The following is a 15,205-nucleotide window of genomic DNA, read 5'->3' as shown; positions in this document are numbered from 1 at the left end:
ATCACTTACATCTAAATGGACAAGGGTAGCACATACATGAGAGCACTACCACCTGCATGAGAACATAATTTATCGCCTATCCCTAATAGCCCGGGGGCAGTTAAAATTCAATCACATTACTGTGGGTCTGAAATCAAATGTCGGCTAGACAAGGTAAGGATGGCAGATTTCTTCCCTAAAGCACATTACCAAACCAGATCGGTTTTTACTTACAATCGATAATGGATTCATAACCACCATTAGACTTTTAATCTCAGATATTTTTAAAATTCAAATTCCATGATAAAAAATACTTTGAATAGACTTGGAAATATATTACCATTCCTTCAGATTTGCTGGGAGAACATCCTGAAGCACTTTCCCCAATGGTACTGTATCTATCCACACGGAATGGACTGCAGCACTTCACGAAGGCAGCTCACCACCACCTTCTCAGACCACCAGAGATACCCATAACCCATGAATGCGTGAAAAAAAGACTGAGTAAATAAGATAGAACATACAGGGGAAACAGACCAACCAGACTAACTGTTCTATGCTGATGTTTATACTGTATTTGTATGTTCTCTTCAATCAAATTTATCCCAGTGTCTTTCAACATAACTTGCTAATTGCTGTTGTACTAAGCTCTGCATTCTAACCACCGTCAGCATTAAGAATTTATTCTTTATTTGCCTGTTCGATTTGTGGTTAACTATCTCGTATTTATGGCCCCTGGTTTGGTATTCCCCTAAAAGTGGAAATATTCTCCCACATGCATCCTGTTAACATGCATAATGTTAAGCAATTCTATCCAATTGCACTAAGCTTTTCGTATCTTGTTTTGAAATAAGCCCGAACCATTTAATTTTCCCCAAGAGTTGTCATTCTTTATCAAAGGGTCCAAGCTTGCAAATTTATTTTGCACCCTCTGTTTTTATCTGTAGAGTGTAACTGTCAATAATATTGGTTGCCTAACCACCATTGTCTCCAGATTTAACATAACTTCACTGCTTGTGAATTCTAAATTCTTAGACATAACTGCCAAAGCCTTGTGAGAATTTATAAATGGCTTGCTGGCCTGCATGTTTTTGTGATAATTTTGTACACTGGATCCCTACATTTATTTGAACTTGTACTCACTTCAATCTTTTATTTCCTCGGGTGTTTTTGGTGTGTCTGTGTTTTTCCTCAGATTCATTAGTAGTGAATTTGCCGTTTTATCCTTTAGTTGTTTTGTAGAACAGAATTTGAGTATTGCTAAGCAACGATACAGTAACAGCTTACCAATCAATCAGTCCTCTCTTCTGACACAGTGTAAAATATTGTACACTTTCACACTGCTAATGTCCTGATAAATGTAACATTGAATACTTTGACAAAATGCAATAGAAACTGGAAATGCTGTCGAAACTCAGCAGATCTGGCAGCATCTTTGGAAAGAAACAGAACTGAAGAAGAGTCATTTAATAAAACATAAAAAAAACTATGGATGCTGGAAATCTGAATAAAAAACAAAAATTGCTGGAGAAACTCAGTAGGTGTGGCAGCATGTGTGGAGAGATTTTATTGAAGAAAAGTCATATCAGATTTGAAACATTAACTCTGTTTCTCTGCTGCTTAAGACCATAAGAAATTGGAGTTGACCATTCAGCTTCTCGAGTCCATTCCATCATTCAATAGGATCCTGACTGATCTGCCACTCTTCACGTCCATTTTTCCAGCTCTTTCCCCAAAATCTTTGACTTCCCTGTGACCAAGAATCTATCTATCTCAGCCTTCAATATAGATGGCAACTCTGACCATCCCCCCCCCATAGCCAACACTCCCCACCCCCGCCCCAGCTCTCAGTGGCAAGGAGCTCCTAAGACTCACAACATTCTGAAAGAAGAAATTCCTCCTCATCTCAGTCTGACATCGATGCTCCTTAATTCTGAGACTGTGCCCTCTGGTCTGAGACTCTTCCATGAGCGGAAACATACTTTCCTGCAGCATTTTCTGTTTTCATTTCAGATCTCCACTGTCTGCCGTATTTTATTTTTATTGACAATTTTTTTTCTAGAATCCTTAAATTACTTTTAAGAGACAAAAAGAAAACTGCAGATGCTGGAATCCAAAGTAGACAGGCAGGAAGCTGGAGGAACATAGCAAGCCAGGCAGCATCAGGAGGTGGAGAAGTCGACATTTTGGGTATAAGCCTTCTTCAGGACTGGGCCTGAATTAAATTACTTTTAATACAGTTCACAAACAAATTACAATCTAATTCCCATTTGTAATCAGTAGCACACCAACAGATCACAACTGAACAATCTTTATCAGAAGAATACACAATAGGGAGGGGGGTGGTGGGAGATGGAGAGAGAGAGAGAGACAGGACATGCTGAATTCTGTCATATTCATAACATGCTTTCTTGAGGGAAGGAGAACTTCCCTCAGCAATAGCAAGTAACCCTCTAATTGATTGCAGAATGTATCTATATAAGGTAACCCCTCTGGTGGGGTATACCTGGCCTGCTAGAGAGAGATAGGTGGCTTCACCACATTTCGTAGTGAAACATTTCACTTTGCTCCAAGTTCCAAATCATCCAGTACATAATTATCAATACAGATTACAAGAAAAGAGGAGCCATGCCATGATGGATAAAAATAGGTCAGAAGGAAAGATGACAGAAAATGCAAAAAGGGGAAGAAAATTCAAAAGTCAGAGGAGAGTAAAGGCAGGAAGAGAGGCACTTTTCTGACTTTCATCCCGAGGTAACTTTGCATTCTAATTTACTTTATAAACTGATGCATGCAGGAAAATCATGGTTTTACTAATATCTGAGTGTATTAAGACACAAATGCTAGAGCCAGATTTTCATTGATGTTAAAGAAATGTGAGTTGTGCACTTTTGTAGCTTTGCTCTGTGCATTCTACTCGCGCGTGACTTTTTCTGAGAGTTTTGGTTTTAAATGCAGTGTTTTGGTTCACAGCTCAGATTGCAAGTCACTATGATGTGTGTGAGCATAGAGGTGGGTTGGTTAGAAGGACCATCCCTATTCTCCAATATAGCAATCCAGCTCTCAAAGTAGTTGAAAACTCCCAGAAATCTCACTCATCATTCTTCTGAAGTTTGGAAAAGTGGTCACTCGACTTGCAACTGCTTTCTCTCCACAGATGCTGCCAGAACTATTGAGTTTCTCTGGCATCTGCAGTTCTGATGAAGGGATAATGCCCGAAACATCATCTCCTGCTCCTCAGATGCTGCTTGACCTGTCGTGCTTTTCTGGCATCCACACTTTTCGACTCTGACTCTCTAGCATCTGCAGTCCTCACTTTTTCTTATCTGCAGTTCTTTGTTTTATTTAAGCATGCATACTGACACCATATCAAGAGCTCAGTGTGTTATCACAAACTCATAAAACTTTCAACAATTCACCTGATTAACTCTGTCACAGGCCAATAGCTTTTGGAACTTTGTCAGGCATTCATAATAGTCACAGCTGCTGCAATATTATTGAAATTCCAAGAGCTTTAAACTGAAATAATAGGTGATATCTTCTCCATTTGAAAACAAATTGTCTGTCCTTCAATGGAGGGAAGCAGGTGTTCAGATTTTATTTTACCTTTCAAAAGTAATAGATTTTCTTTCACATTTCTGTACATTTCTGCATGGTATATTTAAATGTAACATTTTAAACTGAGATCATGGTCCGTTAATTGATTTTTTGAAAATTTTAACAATGGAGAAAATTGCAGTTATTTCTTAAGTTCTCACTTTCCTGATGTTTCCTTCCAGTCAGTGTTGGCAGTGGGTTTTGTGAAAGACAGAAAGAGAGATGGATAGATAGCCTTCTGCAATCTGTTTCAGTTCTACAGTTTTAAAATGCATCTTATGTCCTTCTGCCACAGAGTATCTTGAGAGAACAGTTTCTTTATATTGTCATTTGCTGGCTTTGTTGCATTCAGGCTGATAACTGTCAGCGATGTTTCATCTCCAACATGTCAAGATTCTCATGATGGTACAAATAACTTAGGAAGGGAGGATCCCTTCACGCTACGTTGATGCAGTCAAATGGTTTTATCTTTGGCAGTTCTTGTACTCCACAATATTTTCACAAAACATGGCCAATTTTCGAAGTCTGGAGATACTGGTGGATGTTTTAAGTCAATATTGACAGTTGCTTTCTAAAACCATTGCAGTCCATGAAAGTCCTGAGTATTACACCAGACGACAGAATTTGAAACTATTGGTCCATGTTTTACATCATTGTGATATTATAACAATTATGACAATATTTACATCCCAGCTCCAAAATTGAAACGGAAAATGGACCAACACGTTTTGAAAATATTTTTGAATTCATGAGGACACTTCCTCCAGCATTTCAAAGTAGTGGGTAATACAATGGTTAAATATTTGCAGAACAAAGTCCTGTGATGAATCAGTGCATTAAAAAACGTATTGGCAACACAATCTATGACATATAACAGTAATATTTAAAGATGCGGAAACATTTTACACTTACTTTTCTGACTTCTCATCAAGATTCCTCCAGTGCTTACAAACTCCAAGGAGTTGCATTTTGTGAGGGCTTCCAATATCCACAATCTGCTAATGACCATGATGTGTGGGAGGTCATGCTGTCTACTTTTGATCTATACAACGGGGACCCTGGCCTCCAGAAGACGTGAGTGTGCATTTTGCATCCAGAGTCTTCCCAACCCACAAAACACCGCATGAAAATGGCTCTGGGAAGGCACAGGAAATTTGTCTTTTTTTTTCCCCAGCAAGTTCAATGTTTTGAGATCCAACTTTCACTTCCACTGCGAGACAAAATTACAAACCCTTGGTTTCCAGTTGCGCAAAATCTGGAAGCGGCAAAAACAGAAATTGCTGGAAAAGCTCAGCAGGTCTAGCAGCACCTGTGGAGAGAAAACAGAGTTACCGTTTCGGGTCCAGTGACCTTTCTTCAGAACTGGAGGAACTGGAGTTCTGAGGAAGGGTCACTCAACTTGAAACGCTATCTCGGATTTTTCTCCACAGAATCTACCAGATTTGTTGAGCTTTTCCAGCAATTTCTGTTTGTGTCTCTGATTTCCAGCATCCACGGTTCTTTCAGTTTTTAAAATCTGAAAGGACTTTTTATTATGGTTATTGATTCAGACTAAATTGGCTTGCGTATTGAGTTTAACGTCATTGTTTTCTATTGAGATGAGGGGGGGGAGTGAAAGGCTCCTTATGATTTTGCAGAATGGAACACTAGAAAAGAAAACAGAATGCCAGGAATTTGGATCACACTCCCATAAAGTAACAGCATGACTTGTTCTGCTGCCCATAAAAATGATTTTCTAACCATAACCCCCGCGAACCAGTGGTGTCATTGTGGTCACCCATGTTGCTATGGTGTTCTGCGGGTGGCAATATGATTTTAATGTGTGCACAACATGCCACTGTTAGAGTGAGAAACTCCTCAGCGTTTTCAAATGGGTTGAACAAATATTTTCATTGCCTTAAACAGTTGGCAGGATAAAGATTTCAAATACTTCGATTTCTCAATTAAAAATCCACACAATGACTTTAGATCCTGCCCCAAACCAAAGTGCCTGGTGAATGGTGTTTTGTAACATTTAGCTTGAGCTTTTCATTGTAATTTAAATGAACAGGTTCATAGAATCCCTACAGTGTGAATGCAGGCCATTCAGCCCATTGAGTCCATGCCAACCCCCTGGAGAGCATCCCAATTCCACTCCCCACCCCCATCCCTACATACCCTATGGCTAATCCACCTGGCCTGCACATCCCTGGACACTATGGGCAATTTAGCATGGCCAATTCACCTCACCTGCACAGCTTTGGATTGTGGGTGGAAACCAGGGCACTAAGAGGAAACTTATGCAGACATAGAGAGAACGTGTACAAACTCCACACAGACAGCTGTCCAAGGCTGGAATTGAACCTGGGTCCCTGGCCTGTGAAGCAGCAGCTAACCACTCAACCACCATGCCACCCCAGGTTCTAAAATCACGGAACATCTAAAGAAGCCCTTTGGTCCATCATATCCGTGCTCGCTCAAACATTGCAGCCCATTGTAATGTAACTGTTCAGCTCTTGGTCCAGAGTCCTGCAGGATACAATATTTTCACTTCTCATCTAAGCTACTAGCCTAAGCTTCGATACTAAGCTGGTCTCAACCTGAGTAGATATGATACCATAGTTTGCTTGTGAACTCCAAGGCTCAAAGGGTGGAATTTCCATCAAGATTGCTGCTATGGGTTGAAAGAACCAATGTGGGTTTGAGTTCTGGAAAGGTCATGGCTTATTAATGATTGTGTTGCATTGTGCCAGTCGAAACAGGGATAGCCAAGTGGTGAAGGACAGAATACTGGTGAAGGACAGAATACTGGAGCCAGGACTTTATTCACTTATGAACTTCTATTTACAGAAATAATCATTGCATCTCTTAAAAACAAAACTCTTCTTCAGCTTGCTTTGAGGGTCATAAAATCCCAATGGCACTAAAGTGGGTTATTTAGCCAATCAAGTCCATGCCAGCTCCCTGTATGTTAATCAAAGGGGAATCCACACTTGATGCCTAATCCATGAACACATTTAACGACCAGTGGATATCTAATTAATATTCCATGTCACCATATTGATCTCAATGGGCAGAATCTTATTGGAGTCTGAGTGACATGGGCAATGGTAGGATTTGTGACAGAAACATACAAGAGTCTGGAGAGATAGAATATAGATCAGTACAGTACAATATAGGTCCTTTAGCCTTCAATGTCGTGCTGACCTTTTATCCTACTCTAAGATCAAACTAAACTACATACTTTACATTTTACTATCATCCATGTGCCTGTTCAAGAGTTACTAAAATACCCTTAATGCATCTGCCTCTACTACCACTGCTGGCAGTGCATTCCATGCACTCACCACTCTCTGTATAAAGAACCTGCCTCTGCTATCTCCCCTAAACCTTCCTCCAATGACCTTAAAATTGTTCCACCTCTTTGTCATTGAATCTTTTCCGCAACTGCCAGATGTCAAGGTGAGATTCTTGCTATGGAGTGGTGTAGTGCCTACTGTAATTACTCTAGAGGTACGACTGGTCAGGACCATTATTTATTGTTGATCACCAAAACAAAGCTCATGGAGTACAAAGGTTAATCCTAGCTTGGGCTGGAGAGTTCTGCAGACCTATTCTTTCTACTCTGACTCTCCAACATCTACAGTCCTCACTTTCTCCATCCCTAAGTCTGCTTTGTTCTCTTTCTCCTTTCTTTAATATCCAGAAGTGTTATCACACACAACTGAGTGATGTTTTTTTCCCCATCACCAAATCATTGTGGCATTCTTCTTTTGCCTTCTATTAACCACCAGTAAATCACCATTGTTTTCAACTGAATACATTACGTCTGAAGCTCATTGATGGCAATGCAAATCATCAAAGGTAAGAGAGAGAGGACTAAATCAAATTTGTGTTGGAAGGGAAAAGAAATGCTGCTGAATGGAACACAGATTCCACATTACAATCATATGAATACTTTTAATGAATCTGTGTGGAAATGTTGCGACGCACCTCTGGACCAAGTGGGACTTAACCCAGTATTCCTGACCCAGAGATAAGGATACTATCGCTGCACCACAAGAGCCCCTGGTTCTGTTTCACATTTGTTTTGCATGCAACTGGTAAATTTCAGACATTTTTGAAAAATTTCCAAATCTATCTGATCAGAGAGATGCTATGACATACCTCTGAATCAGGTAAGACTTGAACCCAGGACTCCTGGTCCAATGATAGAGATATTACCACTACACCAGAAGGCCAGCATCTGGGTCTGCTTTTGTTTTCACCCAGAAGTGCTCTTACACACAACTGAACAGTTATTCAATTACCAAATCACGGTGGCACATCAGACCATCACAATTAAATCAGCCAATTAGATATTTACATGCAAAGTTCATTTCAGATAACTGGGTGTGTTTTTTTTTAAGTAAAGGGCTCAGCTGGACAGGCCATTGCTAAGGGAACTCTTACTCAACAGGGAAGTTAATTAGTGACTTCCCATGGACCTAGTAGGGGCAATCTCACCGAGGACGAAAGATTATTGCTTGTTAGTGACCTTACAAACTGCACACCTCACCTCATGAATATGCAAACTTCTATCTTATTATCGGCTGTGAGCAAAGTGAACGCCAAGAATTCTCGACCTGGAAACCAAGGGTTTGCCTGGGACTTCAGCTCAGTGCTTCCTCCAAAAGCCTCCATGTTGGATACCGGATAACAATACCTCTGGGCACAGTCCACAAGCACGTACCCTCGTAGGAGAAAGAGAGACTGAAGCTGGAAAAGCACAGCAGGTCAGGCAGCATCTGAGGAGCAGGACAGTCGATGTTTTGAACTCAGGCTCTTCTTTAGGAAGGTGATCTTACTAACCACACATGCACCCTACATCCACTAACAGTGGCATCTGACCTGTGCCAACCTTTAACAACTTTGATGGTTCTCAAAATCCACTTACAATATGTTTCTGCATGTCAATACTGCATCATGGTTCACAACAGAAGCCATCATTATAATGCTGCAGCAAGTACAGTCAGAGGCACCCAGCTCATGGACTGCAGCACACTGCAACTTGGGGCTCTTTTCTCACTGTCATGGTGGTCACTCATTTTGGGACTACCTTGCTTTTTCACCCCCTCAGCCAGAAATGTCCATCTTGCAGTAGTGATGTGCTGCTGTGGTAGGAAGCTTGTGATATTGTCAGCAGCCCTCAGTCATAGAATCACAGAATCCCTACAGTGTGGAAGCAGGCCATTTGATCCATCAGGTGCATACCAACCCTCTGAAGGGCATCCCACCCAGAACCCATCCCATCCCGGCAACCCTGCATTTCCCATGGCCAATCCATCTGATCTGCACTGTGGGAGGAGACCAAAGCATCCGGAGAAGACTCACACAGCCACGGGGAGAATGTTACAACTCCCCACTGACAGGCCGAGGCTGGAATTGAACCCAGGTCCCTGGTGCTGTGAGGCAGCAGTGCTAACCTTTAAGTCATCAACGGAAATAGCTTTCAGTCGGGGATCCTGGCACAGTCAGTCAAGGGCAGCCTCTAAAGGAAGTCCAGGGTTTGAACATGGTCAGTCAAGGACTTGGAGCCCAGAAGCAATGAAGAGCCAAAGGTTATGGGACTCCCCTCCACCCTAGTCCTGACTCTCCCTCCACAAGTGACAGAACGGCAGCGTGATAGGAGAAGCAAGTGGGTGCCACAGCTATTACTGTTGGTATAAATGTGAAGGTGCCCTGAGTAGGCAGCATAGAGGGCAGGATTCGTGGCTTTCATGGGTTGGGGTGCGTGTGAAAGTGAGTGGGGAATCTGTAGCAATAGTGACAGTATTAGAGCATGAGTCTTGGTGGAGGTGAGTGCAACAGCAATGTTAGAGTGGAGTGTGACATCTTGGGGAGAAGGTGGTGGCAGTAATGCTGGCAGAGTGACCTTATTCTCACAGCACTGGGCACTCCTCTGGATGGCTGAGACTGTGCCAAATGGATGGGAATCTTGGACCAGGCTGGCTTGCTAATGTCGTGGCCTCCCCCAGCCGGTGTTGGGGTAAAAGGACATTCCTCCCTCTACATCACCCAATCCAGAAAGACTTCCCAGTTCCTGTCTGCAAAATGGAGCACCAGATTGACCTTGTGTGTGTATGGCAGCTGTGGACTGATCATGCTGTCCTGGTACACAATGAGCTTTTAAGGACAGCATCAGCCCAAAAAATGGCCTTCAATTCAGGGTATCCCAACAGCAAGGACCTGTCCCGATGCAGCGATTGGTAGAATCGAGAATGGAGGTTGGAGTATGTCATCAATGAGTTGGGTTTGGTAAGATACAGCAAGAGATCTCATAAGGCCTCAGGGAGAGAAACCCTCCAAAGAACTCGAGAAAACTTACACTTACTCAAAAAGGGCAAAAGACTTAGCCCAGTAGCACTGCACACAGAGTAGTCAGCTCAGGACAGTGGTGAAGAACTGCTGCATCTTGTGGAACTAACCAGTTCAGTCTACCTTCAGTAAAAGAAGTCAGTAACTGGAAAATAAACTTAACCTAACAAAAGGAAATGTTGTACTTGATGCACATTATCAAAATGCAGTGCGTTCAAAATGGGAACTAGGTACACCCAGCTGTTGTGACTCATGGGTTTACAGCCTTTTGTGCCCATTAAGTTTCACACCCTGTGGGTGGTCTTTACATTGCTTACAAAGCCTTTACCTATAAATAACAGGGGGTCAAATGCCTAACCTCAAGGACACTTGTATTACACAGTTTAGTCAGTTTGTCACTGGAGGATAGGTTACCTCAAGAGCCCTATTGCATTTAAGACTATTTTAGCCTATATGGCAGCTATTAATGTTTGTAATGTATAGCGCATCCATGCATCTGTTTAGAATTGTACACATAAGCTTGCTGCATTGAAGGCAAGAAATTACATTCTAAACATCAAATCTTGTGGTGCAGCAACCAGCACATTTTTTTAAAGACATAGATTGTCAAGTAAATAAAATAAAATGTTAAACTCTACATCATCTGAAGGATGGACCTGCATCAGATTGGATTCGTGGTTGGGATACTAGTATTGTGTAGCTAAATGAACTTAGTTTGGTTCATTTTCTCTTCTTGTTTAACTCATCTAAATGTTAATTTAATTACATATCCAGCGTAGTCACCACAGTTTGCTTTACTTTGAAAGGATACCTCATACTCAGTCAATATCTATCTAAAATATGAAGATTGGAATCTTAACTCAGGGCCATGAAGTGAGTGGGAGTGAGGGAGGATGTGGAAGGGGTGGAGGTGAAGATTTATGAATGGGAAACATAGAAGTTGTTTCCTGTAGATTGTTTATCAAATGCTTTCAGTAGGTTTCCCACTGTACAGCCATCCTTTCTGGCTATGGTCTTCAGAACTTACCTCATTACAACCCCACATATTTTCAGCACAAGTGTCAGATTTCCATTAAAAAATCTTGTCTCCCAGGGAAAGACGGCGCAGAAATGTTTCGTCCTTCATCATAACGAAAGCTTCTTATCCTTGACTTCTTCCCTATGAAGTTCTTCTTTCTTGATATCTTTGCTAAAATAAATGACCAAAATGGGACACAATTGACAGAATTTTATTGCTTTAGGCTAATAATATTACTGACGTAGTTAAATACTTCTCCTTTATGTGTCTAGGCTGTGTATATTTACACTCTATGGGGTTGTGGCTCCTTATCCTTGACTCAGGTTCTCCATTCCTGATGTCTTTTATTTACATCTGTCTAAGACCTCTCTGTTTGCATGTTTCTTTCAGTCCAATCTCTTCTCTCAAACTCTCTTACTGACTTCAGGGTCACATGATCATTATTTGTGCATATTCTCTTATGCTATGCCTGTTGCAAGTCAGGAACTCAAATACAGAAGAGATGGAGTCTTGTTTCTGAGACTCTTCCTCAATATTAGATTTGAGCTGCCCAATCAGTCAGGAATCTCAGATGGCTTGGTATGAGGAATTTGTCAAAGGATCAGTTTCTAGTTAAAGGCAATGGCTCACCAGCACTCAGCATTTTGGTTCTGAACTTGGCAATGGAGAGGAAACCAGAGGAAGGGTGTTGCCTAATCACTAATGCTTACTTGGAGTTCCTCTCTGGGATTGCTGCGCAGTGAGTTCTCTAAAGGACCACAGGAAGAGGCTAGTCTCTACACACAAACAGGTCTAGATATAAATAACTGAGGAAGTCAACTGCTCAAGTGCTGGCTTTCCAATTGGGTGAAAATATACTAGGCTGATTCAAGACCTTAAGAGGGTAGATGAGATACATGAGAAGCTGCCCACATGCCTTGGACAAGGCCAGCAGGAGAAAAGTGTAGCTCTTGGTGAAGTGACATCCAAGAGGTTGGCAAAAATCTGACAATGACTCTATTCTCTGAGAGTAATGCTTGCGTGCATGTGTGTGTCTGCATCTATGGTGTGTGTGTGTGTCTGTATCTATGTGGTGTACCTGTGTCTGATGTGTCTGAGTCTGCATCTGTGTCGGTGTCTGCATCTATGTCTGAGTGCATGCATAGATACGTCCATCTATGTGTATACATGTATCTATGTCTGGTGTGTGTGTTTGTGCATACATACATGTGTGTTTGCTTCTGCATTTTAGTGTGTGTCTGTGTGAGTGTGCATGTGTCTGAATCTAGTATGAGGATGTCTATATGTGTGTGTGTGTCTGCATAAGAGCAAGAAAATGTGACTAATTGTATTCTTGACCTAAGCCTCTCACAGACATGATTGGCTGTATGGTCTCCTTCTGTGTTGTCCTATTCAGTGAATGTTCTGATTCTATAATAACAGAATCAGCTGAGATGTGAAGCCAATTCCCATCAAATGAACCACTAACACTCACTGACTAAGCTCACATTGAAAGAGTGTGCCTCTTGGGAAGTAGCAGAAGGTGCACGGCATTTAATGGAGCCATACCCAAGCATGAGTCAGGATCTCTAAGGAAGGGAGAAAGTTAAAAAGAAATGTGTAGAACAAGAGCAAAGGGCTATTTCAGACAAGACATTGATTACCTAACTGTGTCTGCAGACCCATCACTCATTCAGACACTGTGAAGACCATTGAAAAGTACATTAGAACATTGTTTTATCTTGCTACTACCAAGGGGCTGTTGACATTTTGAAAAGCAGATTACAAGAAAGTGAATCAGATTACAAAACTATCAAAAATTCCCCTTTGCTGTCACATACTGAAGACCAGGGCATCTGCTGTATCCGGTAAAGGGAACAGAGTGATTTTCTCCAAATGAATCAATGCTTAAAACAGCAGTACACTCCCTGAATAACGAATTAAATGTAAATCTCTGCTTGAGGAACCTCCATTTTTAGATCCAATTCTACATTACAGCACTCACACACAGCACTCAATCACTGCCCAGAGAGAACTTTTTGATTTGGTACCAAGATCCATAAATAACAGGCCTGCCTGCTAAAATTTCCAAATCACATTCTGTAACTCCATGTTTCTGACAATTGAAGTAAATATTGAAAGTAAATAGGAATTTTTTTTTTTAAGGATGGAGTCTAAGTTAGAATGAAGCCAAATTTCATTAAAAATATTAAACACATTGAAAAGATAATTAATTTCCTTTTGTTGATTTTAAGGTAGTTTCTTTCAATAGGAATACTGTCATGCAGACAGAATTTTCAGAGTGTAACACAGTTTCCCAACAGTTCTGAAAGCTATTACCAATCTTCACTTCAATTGGGCTTGCTAATGTCCTCCTGCAATGCATCCCAGAGCCAGGCAAGGGCTGTTTATTACTTTGGGGAAGGAGACAGTTGCTGTGACCACTTTATTCGGGTTTTGACAGTCCTCTGAGTGTAGCTGGAGGAACAGTTCATTTTCCCAGCTCCCTCAAAAGAGCAGGATCTCTCCTTGTGGAACAGGTTAGCTGCTCACAGTTCTGTGAGCTTGCAGAAAGCCATTCTGCAAACCTCTTGGGAGAGCATCTCGATCTGTTGGGATTAATGGAAGCTGACCCTGTGAGGGCTCCTCAAAGTGATTAAACCTACATGTGATGTAAAGCACAGAAACAGGTCACTTGACTCAACTAGTCCATATTGGCTTTATGATTAACTTTTCTTATCTACATTTAGCACCATAATTCATACAGTACAGATAGAGGCCATTCTAACTATCAAGTCTCCATTGACCCTCCAAAGAGCGTCCCACCCAGATCCAACCCTCACCATACCACTGTCATCTCGCTTATCCCCCATAATCTGCTCATCTTTGGTCACCACAGAACAAATTATCATGGTCAATCCACCTAACCTGCACATCTTTGGACTGTGGGAGGAAACCGGAGTACCCAGAGGAAACCCACGCAGACACAGGGGGAACGTGTAAATTCCACATAGACAGTCACCTGAGACTGGAATTTTACCGGGCCCCTGGTGCAGAGAGGCAGCAGTGCTAACCACTGAGCCACTCCAAAAGAAGTGCAAACTCCGTCAAGAATTTCCCATTAATATTATGACTTACACATGAACAAAGAGACATAAAAGCAGCTTTGTTATAAAATTAATCCATGAAATTTTAAAGCATCAATTCATATTTAAACAGATTTACAAACTTTGTAAGACCTCAGTTGCAACGTTTTGGGGAGCATCACAGCATTGTAGGATATAGTCTGTGGCAGCCTCAGTACAGTAGTCCTTTAGCTAACTTGCCTTTTTCTATCTCCCTGGTGAGAATCTCTCAGCTGTTGGTGTCCTCCAGAGTTCCTGTTGGAGTTCTGCCCAATAGTATGTCTCACAGCCTGTTTTATATAGATCAAGACTAAAAATGGCTGTTATCCCAAAACTATCACATCATGTGCCCAAATTAGGTAACAGATCATTGCATTGTCTTTTAGTCAAGGTTATTAACTTCTGCCACTCTGAACCATTCCCCGGGTGGTTTTCATTGTGAGGGTGTGATTAGCAAGAGAGAGAGAGAGAGAGTCACCTTTCAGGGGAAACCATTGTCAGGAAGTTTCTGAAACAAAACCAGAAATTACTGGAGAAACATAACAGGCATGGCAGCATCTGTGGAGTGAAAACAGAGTTAACATTTCAAGCCTGGTACTGAAGAAGGGTCATTGGACTTGAACTTAACATTGGAGTTTAACTCTTTTTATCCCCCCACCCTGCAGGTGCTGCCAGACCTGCTGAGTTTGGCCAGCAATTTTGGTTTTTGTTTCAAATCTTCAGCATCTGCAGTGTTTTGTTTATTGCATTGTCAGGGAGTTTCTGTTTGCCCTCCAAAATGAATATTGACTTTCAAAAAGGTCTCTTGTGAATTCTTCCAAAGAGAAGTGCAGCTTAGTCCCAACACCAGTTCAATGTACAAGGGCAGCTATATGACTTCTGGGAGGTGCATTGTGGGAGTGTACTTCCACTTTTAAAGACAGATCAGCCTTTTTTTTTAGAAAATGTGCACTAATACAGTTACTGTCATGATGTATAGATGAATTGAAAGGGAAACTAGACAAACTTTTTCTTATTCATTCAAAGGACGTGAGGGAGTTGGGGTGGCTTAGTGGTTAGCACTGCTGCCTCACAGCACAGGGGACCCAGGCTCAATTGTGCCCTTGGGCAATTGTCTGTGTGGTGTTTGCACATTCTCCCCATGTCTGTGTGTGTTTCCTCTGGGTGCTTT

The sequence above is a fragment of the Chiloscyllium plagiosum genome, chromosome 33 (genome assembly GCF_004010195.1).
Source record: "Chiloscyllium plagiosum isolate BGI_BamShark_2017 chromosome 33, ASM401019v2, whole genome shotgun sequence".
Taxonomy (NCBI): domain Eukaryota; kingdom Metazoa; phylum Chordata; class Chondrichthyes; order Orectolobiformes; family Hemiscylliidae; genus Chiloscyllium; species Chiloscyllium plagiosum.
Note: the sequence above shows the minus strand (reverse complement) of the source record.